This window comes from Scatophagus argus, chromosome 9 (genome assembly GCF_020382885.2).
Source record: "Scatophagus argus isolate fScaArg1 chromosome 9, fScaArg1.pri, whole genome shotgun sequence".
In the NCBI taxonomy this organism is placed as follows: domain Eukaryota; kingdom Metazoa; phylum Chordata; class Actinopteri; family Scatophagidae; genus Scatophagus; species Scatophagus argus.
Window position 1 is genome coordinate 260251 of NC_058501.1, and position 14226 is coordinate 274476.

General features: G+C 39.7%; 1 protein-coding gene across 4 annotated transcripts in view; it reads right to left on the reverse strand.

The window, feature by feature from the left end:
* Positions 1–14226, reverse strand: part of dyrk1b (dual-specificity tyrosine-(Y)-phosphorylation regulated kinase 1B) — a 103585-nt gene that overhangs the window by 43624 nt on the left and 45735 nt on the right. The gene's annotated exons all lie outside the window — the stretch shown is intronic.

The window sequence follows — 14226 nt, forward strand, 5'->3', positions numbered from 1 at the left end:
TGAGTTATAAGCAAATGTGTGAGAGGCTGCACTCAAGTGCATGAATCAATATTCCACTTGACATTTTGGTTAATACTTGTCCCCATAGCATGAATACATAAACTGGTGAAATTCTGTCCACTGACTTTTGAGGTACACTTTTTTGGTATTTGTGGCACCCCCTGTATGTTGGGCTCAAATTGTTTGGAAGGCCAATTCCCAAACATGATGTGTAGATATGTCCCCAGCTTTTTTAAGATTGGACAGAAACTGTAGATTAACAAGAGGAATTTTTAAAATCTCTACTTAAGGTTAGGGTTCATCAAATTCATCAACAAAAACAATCAAATCAAATGTTAGATTTTCATTATTGAAAGACATTTTTTGGCTTTCAGTCTTTATTTTGATAAACAGCTTAGACAACAGATAAGAGATGGGAGGAGAGAGATGGGGATGACATAGCAAAGGACCACAGGTTGAAATCAAAGCAACACTGCTGCTGAGGACTTAGGACCTCTGTTCATGTTCATATAACAATGTGAACTACCACGGCACTGCAAATTTGCTCTTTAAGAATGTTCATTTTTCTATTCATCTATTACAAAAGATGTGAAAAACAAAACACAACAAAACAAAAAATAAATTACTGTTTAGTTCCCAGCTGTTCCAGCCAAGATTTTTCATCAATTCATTTCACAATCTTCAGTTTTACTTTTATGGGGCTTTTTTCACTCTTTTACTGAGTTCATAATGGGTACATATTGGATGAAATGTTGAGAACCAGAATAAGTAAGTAAGTAAGTACATTCTTGAATTTCACTTGGGATCAATAAAGTATCTATCTATATATCTGACTCATCATATATTAGGGTATTTTTTACATCAAATTCAGTAAAAAATTGTCTTCTATTGCACAATCTAAGTATCTAAGCAAATACACTCACACATTTTGCTCCATGATCTTCTGAGACATGACATGAATACCATGGAGACACAACAGAAGCATCTGTTTTGATTTAACTTGCTCTATTTTCCAAATTGTTTTATGTTGCAAATAAATACATTTTAAATATGTCAATACATTCAGCAGTCTTCTTTTTCTCACGGCATCTTAATTTAGGCAAGAGCAGTTGTTTTTGAGGTTGTAAGAGAAGTATGAGAGCACCTCATCTACAATCTCAATGAAATGAAACTCTAGGCTGAGTCACACAGCTGTTAACATCACCAAGGCAACCTTTGATTGCAGCTGGGAACAGAGCTCACTGACAGCTAATTAGTGCAGTGTGGCACTCACATGTGTGAATTCACACACAGGACCTAGACATTCATTATTTGGGAAAATGTGCCTATTGAAACTAATTTCAGTATAAAATCTTAATCTATGCATAATACTTTCATTGTGAACATGTTAGAATAGCTTTATAATTGTAGGTTCCTCTTCACCACTTTTATGTTCCCTGCACATTTAGACACATTTAGACTATTCAGTACATCTCTTTCCAAATGGATCCCTGAGATTTTAATAAATCCTTGTAGCTAAATTAGGTTAAACGTGAACAGGAAAACCATTCAGCGGCTTTGAACCTCTGTGTTGAACTACATGTGTATAGTGGAGAGAGAGAATATCTGCCTAGTACTGAAAAGTCAGCATAGTCTCTTTAAGAGACTGAGAGGCACTCACAGCACTTCCTCAATCTGGCATCCCTCTTCAGACACTGCCATTGGTCAGGGCCCCCTCTTTCACTGTCAGCTGATTTGCTATTGGTATCCAAGGGATGGCTGGCCAGCACTCTATAAATAAACTCAGTGCTGTCTCAGCAGCCAACCTACAATACTCATTAGCTACTTCTCTCCCTCCTCTTCCACTTCTCTCCTACAAAGCAAGTAGTTTCCAATAGTAGGCTTTGTTCTCAGCAGTTCAACATACTCTCCCCTAGCAACCCAATCCAGAGTCACTGTCTCCTCCCCTTTTCGCTATCATCCTTCCCACTTTTGTCGAACCTCTCAACCTCTGAACCTGATTCTCTCTTCTATTTATTCATGCATCATCCATACTGCACTAATACACTAATATCTTTCCTCCTTCCTGACTACTATGAGATGACTGCTCAGTATATCTCAGTAGGTGGCACTACAATTAACCAGAAAAAAGACAAAAATAAGACAAAAGACCAACAATAAATAAAACGAGCCATGGACACCCTGGGGGGTGCAAGTGAAATTAGGATATACAAGTGAAATACCTGTCAATTAAACAGCAATACATAACATCACCAAAGCAGACAATCCAGGGATGAATGATGTATCAATATAAACTGCCCAGTGGCTGTAGCCACCAACACATTAAAGCAAAGACAGCTGCACAGTGTAGATAGAGAACTACATCTATGGTGTGGCGTGGACACATAACACTGTGTTGCAAAGCAACATAGTGGTTGTTGATGTGTCTGAGTACAAAGTGTGTGTACTCACCTATCTGAATGTGAGCCTTGTGCACAGCAATGTCGCAAAGACTTAATATTATAACTACACCTCTAAGCTTCTCTGCCCCACCGCGCTGAGTTATCAAACATTTTAAGCTGTCACAACTTTGACAGTAACTCTCAGAAATTACAGAAAGGCCTCACTTAGGGTAGAGGTTCATAAGTAATTTAGCAAATGTAGAAATCCCCACAAGAGGATGCACAGTGAGCATTTAGAATTTAACAAATCCCAATATAATCCGTTAGTAATGGAACACTGAGGTGTTGATTGGCATCACCTAGCATTTTCACTGGGTTATACATTAAATCACTGAATGATTAAGGTGAATGAAAAACACAACTTTATGCTGAACCTGCTGTGCTTGAGCCATTGTACCGAAATTTCGTTTGCAATGAAAATCCAAATGACAAATAAAGAAAGTCTAAGTCTAAGTCTAAGTCTAACTACCCTGGGCTTTATGTCCTTCCATCCATTTTCTATACAATCACATAGGGCTGTCTATCACAGGGCTGACACACAATGACAGACAACCACAGACACCCACAGTTACACCTTGGGGCAATGCAGAGTAGCCAATTAACCTAATGTACATGTTATTGTAGGAGGAAGCTGGGGTACCCGCAGAAAATCAACGCAGGCACAGAAAGAACAAGCAAACTCTGGGAGTTGGAATTCTCTTGCTGTGAGGTGACAGTGCTAACCATTGCACCATTGTGCCAATCCCTGGGCTTCATGTTCCACTTACACTAATACAGCTTGCCTGGTTACACTCGGTTTTGAACATGATAACTAGCTAATACAGCAACAGAGACTAAATACATAATTTAAGGAAAGTCTTCAAGATGATTCTCAGATGATACACTTTTGTATATGTTTGAAAATGGCTTTGTTACTGAGCTCCAAACAGTAGTTTGGAGGTTATTTAAAATACTAGGTCCTAGCTGGACAACACATACAATTCAACAGAAACATCAGCCAATCTGATCTGTCTGTGCTTTGTCATAGCTGACAAAATACTACATAATAACATGTCAAACACTGTGAGAATTTTAAAGAAATAATATAACCTCAAATCCACAATATATATCAGATTAGTAATATAAGCAAAGTTATAAGCAAACTACTACTGCTTAAGTTCTTATTTAAATCACGTAAGACTAACCCAGCCAAAAGCCATTGTGATGTGTTAGATGGAGAAAGTTTTACTGTTCCTGCTCAGTGTCATGATCCCAGGTAAATAACTCATCATGATCATCATCAGGTTTTTAAAATCAACTTTATTGCAAATAAACACAATCTGTAAATACAACACAGTCATTTCTATCTCAAGAAATGTGTTTGCACATACCCTGTTTGCGATAGGGTTTTTGGAATACCCTGGTTATATGTCACATGTAAGTGTCATATGCTGGACTAAGCCTTATCCCAGTTTTGAAAAACCTGGATGTGCTACAGGGGGTACTCAGACACAACTGCATATAAATGATCAAATAACTGGATATTGTTAGAGGGGATATGAATGACCAAGTTTTCGCATTGTACATAAGCGTTGTGTCACAAATAAGATCGAAACCACAAAGCCTATAAAAACTCTCAGTGTGATAGTCCTAGGTAAGCAGTGACACAAAGCTTTGAACTAAAGCTGTGATTCAACAACATGATTGCAAACAGATACACTCTATACATAAACCGAGGTTAAGATGCTTCTGTGCAAATTGAAAACATTTAAATGTCACCCAAAAAACTGACTGACTTCATGAATATTCACTTCATAAAAAGCAGACCTTAGCTTCACTGTTGGCTTTCAGTTGTATGCAGAAGCAGCTGAAGGAGCACAAAGAGGTGGAACAGTTGAAAGAGGGTCAAGGATGCATGATATACTATAAGCTGGGCACTATATTGTATTGTTTGACTAATGGCGGGGAGCTTAACTGCATAGCTGACTTAACTATGTCAGAAGCAGCAGCTGAAGGAATATTATGGGGCAGTCGTGGATCAGCGGTTAGGGTGTCGGACCCGTAACCGGTGGATCGCTGGTTCGATTCCCTGTACCGGTGTCCATGGCTGAGGTACCCTTGAGCAAAGTACCTAACCCCCACTTCTCCCCGGGCGCTGCACGCGGTCGCCCACTGCTGTTTGCTGTGTGTGTGTGCACGTCACTTGGGTGGGTTAAATGCAGAGCACAAATTTCATTGGAGTGAGTTCCCTCCAATGACGAAATATGTCACTTTCACTTTCTTTCATTAAAACTGGGAGCTAAACCGCAATTCATCACTATGGAGCTGCACTGCATTGCTTTACTAAGGGCAGGGAGATAAGCTGAACTGTTGGCTTTAATTTGTATGAAGGAAAGATTCTAACTACTATGAATGAGGCCGAAATATTTTCAAGTTTGAGTGGAGTTTCTATCTGAAAGTAAGAATGAGCAGCTAAGACCTCAAAGTGCTTGAAAAACTGTCTGTGTCCTTTATATGTGTGTGTGAGTGAAAGCTTATCTCAATCAGCTGTGTGCTCCCAGCTGCAGTCAAAGGTTGCCATAGTGATGTTAACTACCAGGGGTACTCCTGAATCACAGAATGAGAATAACGCATAGTCTCACTTTTCATACTTTTGCTTCTAAAGCAAAGGCAGTAACTCCTATCCCCTAAATTCTTACTGATTGACATATTTGCTGATGATATATTTGTGATAGGCTAATATTAGTTGATGACACCCCCTTATCAGATGCTTATATTCTTAAATACCAGATAAAGTTAATGCAGTCTTCATAATAAGGACCAATATCATAGTCCTGCAGCATATCCTGATTAACGCAACTCTAAGTACATTTAGAGCCTTTCCAGTGGAGTTTAAAGCTATTGCCTTATCTGGAGTGGCATTTTAAATATACGGTCATGTAAATCTGGTGGACAAAATATTAGGAACATTATACAATACAGTATTCAACAACACTTCTAGTATTGTAGTTTATCATAGCCTATCAATATAATACAACCTGCGGCTGAGGCTGTTCTGCACACCAGATGTACAGTTTCTGAGCTACATCCCTGACTAAGCCACTGACTATGTTGGCCATGACCATGGTCCCTTATCACACATTATCAAAAGCTATTTTGTTCTAGAACTTAAACACAAATACATATACTGGATAATTTTGTGAAATGGATAGCTAGAATGGATGGAGTATTTTGAGTCTAATCTTGTATAGCATTTAGGGACTGCAGAATGAAAAATAAGAGAATAGTAAACCTTATCGGAGGAACAGCAGCAGCTTCAGCCTTCCATCAGCATCCACACACAATGCAAACGCACACAGTATTGAGTGTAAATCCATGAGTTTTGGCTGCAACCACTAATTTGCCTCTTCAAAACTTGCAAGGTTCCTGCACCTTCCTAAACATCAAATTCAAGTACTTTTTAAGGACTTCCCATTCCCAGATCCCTAAATTTCAAGGTCCCGACATAGTAGTTTGAAAATCAGATACTGGAAATTTTATTTATTGAGAACTAAAAAAGCTACAGAAGTTCACAGATAGCATTAAAAAGAGAAAAAGTTTAGAATGTGTGAATGCTTCTCAGGTGTGCAGAGTTATCCTTAACTGATGACAATGTTACATTAACAATAATAAGCACAAATAAAATCTTTACTTACAGAGAAACCTTTAAAGTCCTTTACAGGCAGAAATTAAATACTGATAAAATAAAAAGTGAATGTAAAACATCAACAAATCAATTCAAATTGACACCCCCCCCGATAAAACGTTTTTATTTCCTTGGGAAGGTGGATCCAAATCCAAGCAAAGGCTCACTTATAAGGGTTGAAAGATCTGTATAGCAAGGAGCTAGACCACGAAACAGCCAATCAATAAAATGGTGAAATCCATTTTCCTGTATACAAGAAGCCAGTGTAATGGTATTTAACAAGTATAACTGGTCACACATCTTTAACTCTGATTAAAATCATGGAAGTAAGCTTCTGAAGGGGCTAACACATTTTTGGATGACAAACAGCATACAGAGACGACCATGTTAGACATATCAGCAAGTTTAGTATGTTGTCACGGGTAATAGATAGTAAAAGATGCAGTGCAACCATATGACAAGGATTTACACGGTTAAGTGTAAGATATCTAGCAATATAACTGGTCCCAAAAGTGACACTTGAGGCACACTACTTAATGAAAAAAGAGATGGTTGTTTCAAAAAAAAAAAAGAGAGAGAGAAACTGAACCTTTTATCTTACAGATTAGACCCTGTCTCCTGAGCAAAGGTAAATCACTTTATGTAGTGCCCAATATAACCACCAAACACCTAAAACCTGTGACAAAGAACGCTTTTACCAGGTGTTTCTAAGATTGCAAAGAATGGTCGTTTCAAATTGTGATGCTGCTGAAGCAACACTGAAATGTTTTAAAAAAAAAGCTGCTGTAATCCACAGTCAAAAGAGCTGTCTTGATACACTTCATTCAAAATTCAAAAGAATTACTTAGATGAGCAATACTGATCATAAAGGCCTAACACAACAAATAGCTACCAACACAGACATGAAGACTAATGCATAATACAGCTTGTCTCACTTTAGACAGTACCCCCTCAAGAATAGAATTTCCCTTCGGGGATAAATAAAGGAATTCTGATTCTGATTCAACATAGTTTTGTCATAGCAATGCTACACCCCTTCACTTTTCCAGCAGTTGGGAAAAAACACACAAGTGCTTTTATTTTGGTCTTAAGAAAGATATTCAGGGAACAGTGTAATATAATAATATTGACCACTGCAGGGTATTGTGGGTTGCCACACTTTAAATATCTGATAAAAAAAACTGATGTCTTGGTTTTTGCAGTATTTGTGTTGTGAGAGCAACAATTCTAGTGACAAGTCTCTGATCAGCCAGTGGTCTGTGGGGTTTTACCTCACTTTTTAGTACTTGAAAACTTGACCAAGGTGTTAACAAAAAAGTTCCAGTTACTAACCAAAACGGAAAACAAAAAAAGGAGTGAGTAGATTCAAGACAAGCCATGTTGTGCAGGAGGTTAGGAACCCTGACAATTGTGAGAGTGATTTATTAGAACTGTAACAAGTATCTAGAGGTTCAGTACAGTCAAACAGAAATTACACTACATAGACAAAAGTATTAAGTCACCTGACAATTACACCGACTTTAATGACCTTGAATTCTAAATACACAGACAGCTTTGCAGCTGTAACAGCTTCCACTCTTCTGAGAAAGCTTTCCACAATATTTCATGGGGGATTTTTTCCCATTCATGCCGTAGAGCAATAGTGAGGTCAGACACTGATGTTGGATGAAAAAGCCTGGCTCACAATCTCAGTTCTAGTTCATCCCAAAGGTGTTTGATGGAGTTGAGGTCAGGGCTCTGTGCGGGCCAGTCGAGTTCTTCCACACCACTCTCGTCCAACCATGCCTTTAAAGACCTTGCTTTGTGCACTGGAGCACAGTGATGCTAGCGAAGGCCATACCCTGAACTGTTGGCCCAAGGTTTGGAGTGGGGGTGGGGGGTGTTCTCAAAGCGACATGTGAAGGCATATTAGTCTGTTGCTCTGCAGAGATTACTTTTTTTGGTACAAATAATGTAAAGTCTCATCCCACTACCTATTAACCTACCATCAAAGGTTAGAACGACACAGTAAGCTGAAAGGGGATTTAAAACCAACTTTCTACAATGTCTGGAGAAAAGAACTCCAGGAAAACTGAGACTGAGACCTCAAAGATGGCTTGCAAATCACCTAGCCCACAGGAAGAAACCTCCCTGAAAACCTAACCAAGCAGTCACGGAAACAGCTAAGCTAATGGTGGCGATATCAAAATCACAAGAACTACACAACATGATTGATTCTTTGTCCACCAACATAAATGGCCAAGTCGATGCTGTCTATGTGGAGCTCATGGCTAAAATCAAACCACTAAGCGCTTGCTATGCCGCTCAGCAAGCTTGTTTGACTAGCCTTGAGGAGACCATACGCACATACACCAGCAAGGTGACTAATCTGGAGACCCAAGTCCTCCTGCTGAAGGATAAAGAGGTCAAACTTAACCAGAAGCGCCGCTGCAATATCAGAATCAGAAGGAGAGGTTTGAAGTGGGCTCTCAGCCAGCTAACTCTGTGGTTAAGCTATTTCAAGAAGTCTTGTACCTTGAATACTGCACCAACTGTGTATATCCCTCCATCTACTAATGGCAAAGTGGCCTGTGACCTTACTGCTCTCAGCTGTGAGCAGGCTGCAGACACAGCACCCCAATGCCCTCATCTCTGGAGACTTCAATCATGCCACTCCTTCACCTTCTCTAACTTCATTCACCCAGTATGTTACCTGCCACACCAAAGACAATAAAATACTGAACCTTTTCTATGCCTACACCAAGGAGGTATACACATCACTTCCCCTCCCCCCGCTGAGCAGAGCTGACCACAACCTGGTGCTCTTCCAGCCTGTGTACAAACTTCTGGTACATAGGCAGCCAGCTGTGAGGAGGATCGGAAAGGGGAAAAGGTGCTACAGGAAGAAGATGGAGGACCAGCTGCAAAACAAGAACATCAGCGGAGTCTGTCCCCCACTTCTCCTGTTGTGAACTTCATGGACTGGTCAGGAGAACCACCTCCAAGTCAACGTTGGTAAAACCAAGGAGCTGGTGGTGGACTTCAGCAGGTGGCAACTTACCCCACTTGCACTGGTGAACATCCAGGGAACAGACATCGACAGAGTCACTTCCTACAGAAGGAGAGGTACCGCCACTCCTTCTTGCCCACCGCTGTCAGACTCCACAACATTCACAGCTGATAGACTGGACGTTTAAGCTGATGAATGTGTTAACTGGACAATGAAACATGTGCAATAATGGGACAAAAGGGTCATGCCAGACCTGTGCAATAATACATGTGTAGTAATAATTGCGCAATAATCCTTACTCATGTAACACTACTACAAGGATCAGTACCTACTTACTTAGTCCCTGAAACAGATCTGTGCAATGATTAATCCATCCACTAATCATAACTTGAGGGACTCTAGTGTAAATAGTCTTTTTTCTTTTCTGTACTGTGTACAGCTGCAGGTACTTTTTCCTGTGTATTTATTCTTTGTGAATGCACACTTATTCTTTTTGAATGCAGGTACTTGTTTTCTGTGTATTTATTCTTTTTGAATGTACATCCTTCCCTTATCCTTGCATGCTTTGCACCCTCTATATCCTGTTTGCTGCTGTAATTTCCCAGTTATGGGACTAATAAAGGATTACATTATCTTATCTTATCTTCCTGGATCTGCTGCCCACAGAAGCGAAACACAGAAGAACCTTCAGAGAGGTTTAGGAGCTCCTGCACAACTGCCAAGATGTGAGATTCAGTATGCTTTGTTCAGCATGGCTCAGGATCTCGTCTCTCCATGGAGAGAAAACATTTACAAACCCAGCTGGTGCCGAAGACTAAGTTCTGACAAATTTGTTCTGGAGCAGAGACATCTTAATGATAAGTACTCTTTATCAGTCTTTTGGCTAGTTGTTAATAATTGTAGTAAACTGATGTAAACGTAAAGCTGGGTCTGGAAAATGGTGCTGACCTAATGTTGCAGCCTACCACACAGCAGAAGAAACTGTTCTTTATTTGATCCCGCTCCTTAACAGCTGAGAAATGATTATTTGTGGATTTGTATATCTTCTATCTCCATACACTGTTGTTTGTGGTGATATAATGTTTTAACACACTAATAGGATACTTACGATTGAGACTCTTTGCTGTTCTCTGCTAGGAGCTATCCAACAAGCCGAGTTCTAAGAGGTTAGGAGAAGAATAGCAGACCCTAGTTCACATGCTGCGTCATAGTTAATTTAAGATGTGGGTCGGGGTTATCTCTATGTACCACATGTCACATACACAGGTTACTCTGGTCACTCTTTTTTTCTCATTTTATGTTTTCCTAAATTATTTTTCTTTTCTAACTGTGGTATTGTGCTTTTACTACTAGTTACCATTATCTTAGCACTCACATATTATTATACAATTCAATCTTGTCTAACTAACCAGTTACGGCTATGTCTGAAAACATGATGGTAAAGCAGTATTTCCCTCCAGTACTTTCATTAAGTACTATGTTAAAGGGCTTAATAATACAGTTAAACGTAATAGAATATTTACATACCTTCAGAGTTTTAAACCAGTTATTTTATCCCTTCAAGATATTCACCTCTGGATTACAGAACAAGTTGCATTAAAGAAGAACTGGATAACTCAAATTATAATTACCATTCAAGCTTTAATTCAAGAGCTAGAGGTGTCACAATAGTCGTCAAGAAAAGCCATTTGCCTCCACTCATGTTATTTTGGTTGTTAACAGTCATTTTGTGATTTTCTTCAGGAAACTATTTAACATATCTGTTATCAAAGTTAATTTGTACACTGCCTGACCTTAATAATCACCACTTAATCTTTGGTGGTAATTTTAATTGTCTCCTCGATCCAGACCTAGATAGGTCAGGAACCAGACGATCTACCATGACCTCCAAATCAGCCATGGTTATTAAGTAATTTCTCCAAACATATAACATCATGTCATGTGATCAACCCGACGTTTAAATCCTACTCTTTTTTTTTCTCACCAGTACATCACTCATACTCAAAGATCAACTACTCTTTACTAGAAAACGTACCTCTAATACTTGTAATCCCCTGATATAAATGCTATCCTATCAAATTTGAATATCCTGATAAGTTTGTGTATCGTCCCGACAGCTCAATGGATGACATCATCACCACTGCGCTCTCACACACCTAGACAAAAAGCCCTGTGAGAGACCCCTATGTTCAAAAACTGTTCATAGACAGCTCAGCATTCAACACCATTATCCCTCAGCATCTGGTTGGAAAGCTGAGCCTGCTGAGCCTGAACACCTCCCTCTGCAACTGGATCCTGGACTTTCTAACTAACTGAGAGAACTCAGAAGGTCCAGACAGCAACAACATCTCCAGCACCACCACACTGAGCACTAGAGCCACACAAGGCTGTGTGCTCAGTTCTCGACTGTTTACACCTCTGACTCATGACTGTGTGGTACAGCATGACTATCACATCATTACGTTCGCTGATGACACAACTGTGGTAGATCTCATCAGCAAGAACAACGAGTCAGCTTGCAGAGAGGCGGTGCAAAGTCTAACGACTGGTGCAAAGTCAACAATCTGTCTCGAAAGACCAAAGAGATGGTTGTGGACTTCATAAGAGCACAGAGTGATCACTTTTCGTTGGTCCTTCAACACCAGCTCCACCGTTAAGAAAGCTCCATTTCCTGAGACAACTGAGGAAAGCTCATCTTCGTCCTCCCATCCTCTCCACTTTTTACAGGGGGACCATTGAGAGCATCCTGTGCAGCTGCATCACTGCCTGGTATGGTAAAGGACCTGCAGTGGGTAGTGAGAACAGCTGAGAAGAACATCTGGGGTCTCTCTCCCCTCCATCAAGGATATTTACACTACACACTGCATCTGCAAAGTAATCAGCATTGTGGATGACCATGCACACCCATCACACAAACTGTTCTTTTGCAATCTGGCAAAAGATAACTGAAGCATTCGGGCTCTTATAGCCTGACTATGCAACAGCTTTTTTCTCCAAGCCACAAGACTCCTCAATTCTCAGAGGCTGGGCTGATCGTCACTACACAAGACAACATTGCACATTGCCATTTTACACCTCATACTGTTACACATACAATGACTCTTCAACCTGCACTTCATACTGTTTATGCTGTTTAAGATAACTATCTTATCTGCACTTTATGGCTGTCTCATACATACTTCACACAGAACTGTGTTCTGGTCAATGTAGCTCCTTTTATGTTTACTGTTTCTCTGTTTTTGTTGTACTCTCTTGCACTGTGTATAGTCTCTGTGCACCATATATAGTCTCCAGAGTCTTTGTGCACTATGCATAGTCTTTGTGCACTGTGTATAGTCCTTGTGCATTATGTATAGTCTTGGGTTGTTTACACTATGTACAGTTATGTAAAGGCTGTATTTGACTTCTCATGTAGTGTAATGTAACACCTGGTCCCTGGAGGAATGCTGTCTTGTTTCACTGTTCACTGTACAACTGTAAACAGCTGAAATGACAATAAAAAATCACTTGACTTGACTTTGTGACATTTAAATATCAACGACAGTGGAACAGCATAAAAATTTTGTGAATAAAAAATGTTGTTAACCAGAACTATGTATGTGCAGTTGTTTGTCTTACAATACAATTTTAACTTCTAATATGTTGACTTAGTCTGACAGAAGCATTTTACATGCCAACAGAGCAAACAACAAATACTCCACATTAATCTATAACAATTAATACTGTTTGAAATATCAGCTTCATTCATTTTCATTATACAGTGTTTGGAGCCCCCAAACCTTCTGGCACTGACACACTTAGTGTGATTGCTGACTGAAGTCTGTGAGGGTTTAGTGCTTAGGGCATAGCAAGGATAGACCAATAGTAAAATATGCTTGTATGTAGCTGAAGTGTCTGCATTACCTTTTATCATGTATCATCCTCTGCTCTCTTTGTGTTACATATGAATAAGATCTGAAGGTTGGTGTCTCAGTTTGATGTGCATGTTGTCTTTCACAAAAAATTCAGTAATGTGGCACCTTTCTATTGGGTAGTGCAGAGGTGTGGGAGTGTTGTGTTGTGATATTTCCAGAAGCACTTGAAAGTTTAATGGGCTCTTTCTTGCCCCACGCTACATCTTTCCACCAAATTTCATGGAAACTGGACCTGCAACTTTTCAGTAATCTTGCTAACAAACAAACCAATAAATATTACCTGAATCAAGATGTCCTTGGCAGAGAGCTCGAAATAAATGAAAGTAATAAACAAGGAGGAAAATAATGAGTGAGAACAGGGCAGGTAGAGAAAGTTGAACAAGCAAGCCACAAAAAGTCAAGGTTCAAATTTAATTCCCAGCTGAATGTTAAGGGCCTGGAATGAAGGGTGCTACACTGAATACACGGAATCCACAGAGCCAGGTGGACCTGTGCAGTAGTAAACATTAAACCCCAAAAAATTAGAGTACACAACAGCTGAATTTCTCCTCTAGGGATCAGTAAACGCTTATCTTAAATTGTGATTGTTATACTTTTATTGGATGCACCAGTGTGTCTAAAATTTAGCAGATCTGATTAAAAAATATCTAAAAATATTTTAACAAACATGAACTGGGTGTGTAGACAGGATATTATCTTGTATGTGTGTGCATGTGTGAGACTGTGCTGTGTAGCCTATTCCTTTCACATTCCTTACATGTAAATAAGAGAAGTAGAGAGTGACATACTGTAACCTCAAAGCATCGCTCTCTTCATTTAGAATTAGGGTACTGATTATTTGTTTTGCCGTATGTACTCTCCATTACACCTTTACAACACAAGCCAGCACTCACCCATACATACTCACACACACTGCTGGAAAAGGATAGCATGCAAGATGCCACCTGCTTATAAGGAGCAATAACCATCCCCATGAACGCTCACACATACCAATGAAGAAGCCATCAATAGCAATTTGGGTTCAGCGTCTTGCCCAAGGACAGTTCTACACACACAGGGGCCAGGGAATGAACCACTGACCTTCTGATTAGTGGATGACCTCTCTATCTCCAGAGCCTCAACTGCATCGTCCTCATGCTTTCTCTGCTTTTGGTAATGTTGTGACTTCTCAGTCTTTGTTAAGAGCAGTGTACACTGTGCAAGGACCTCAATGGTCAA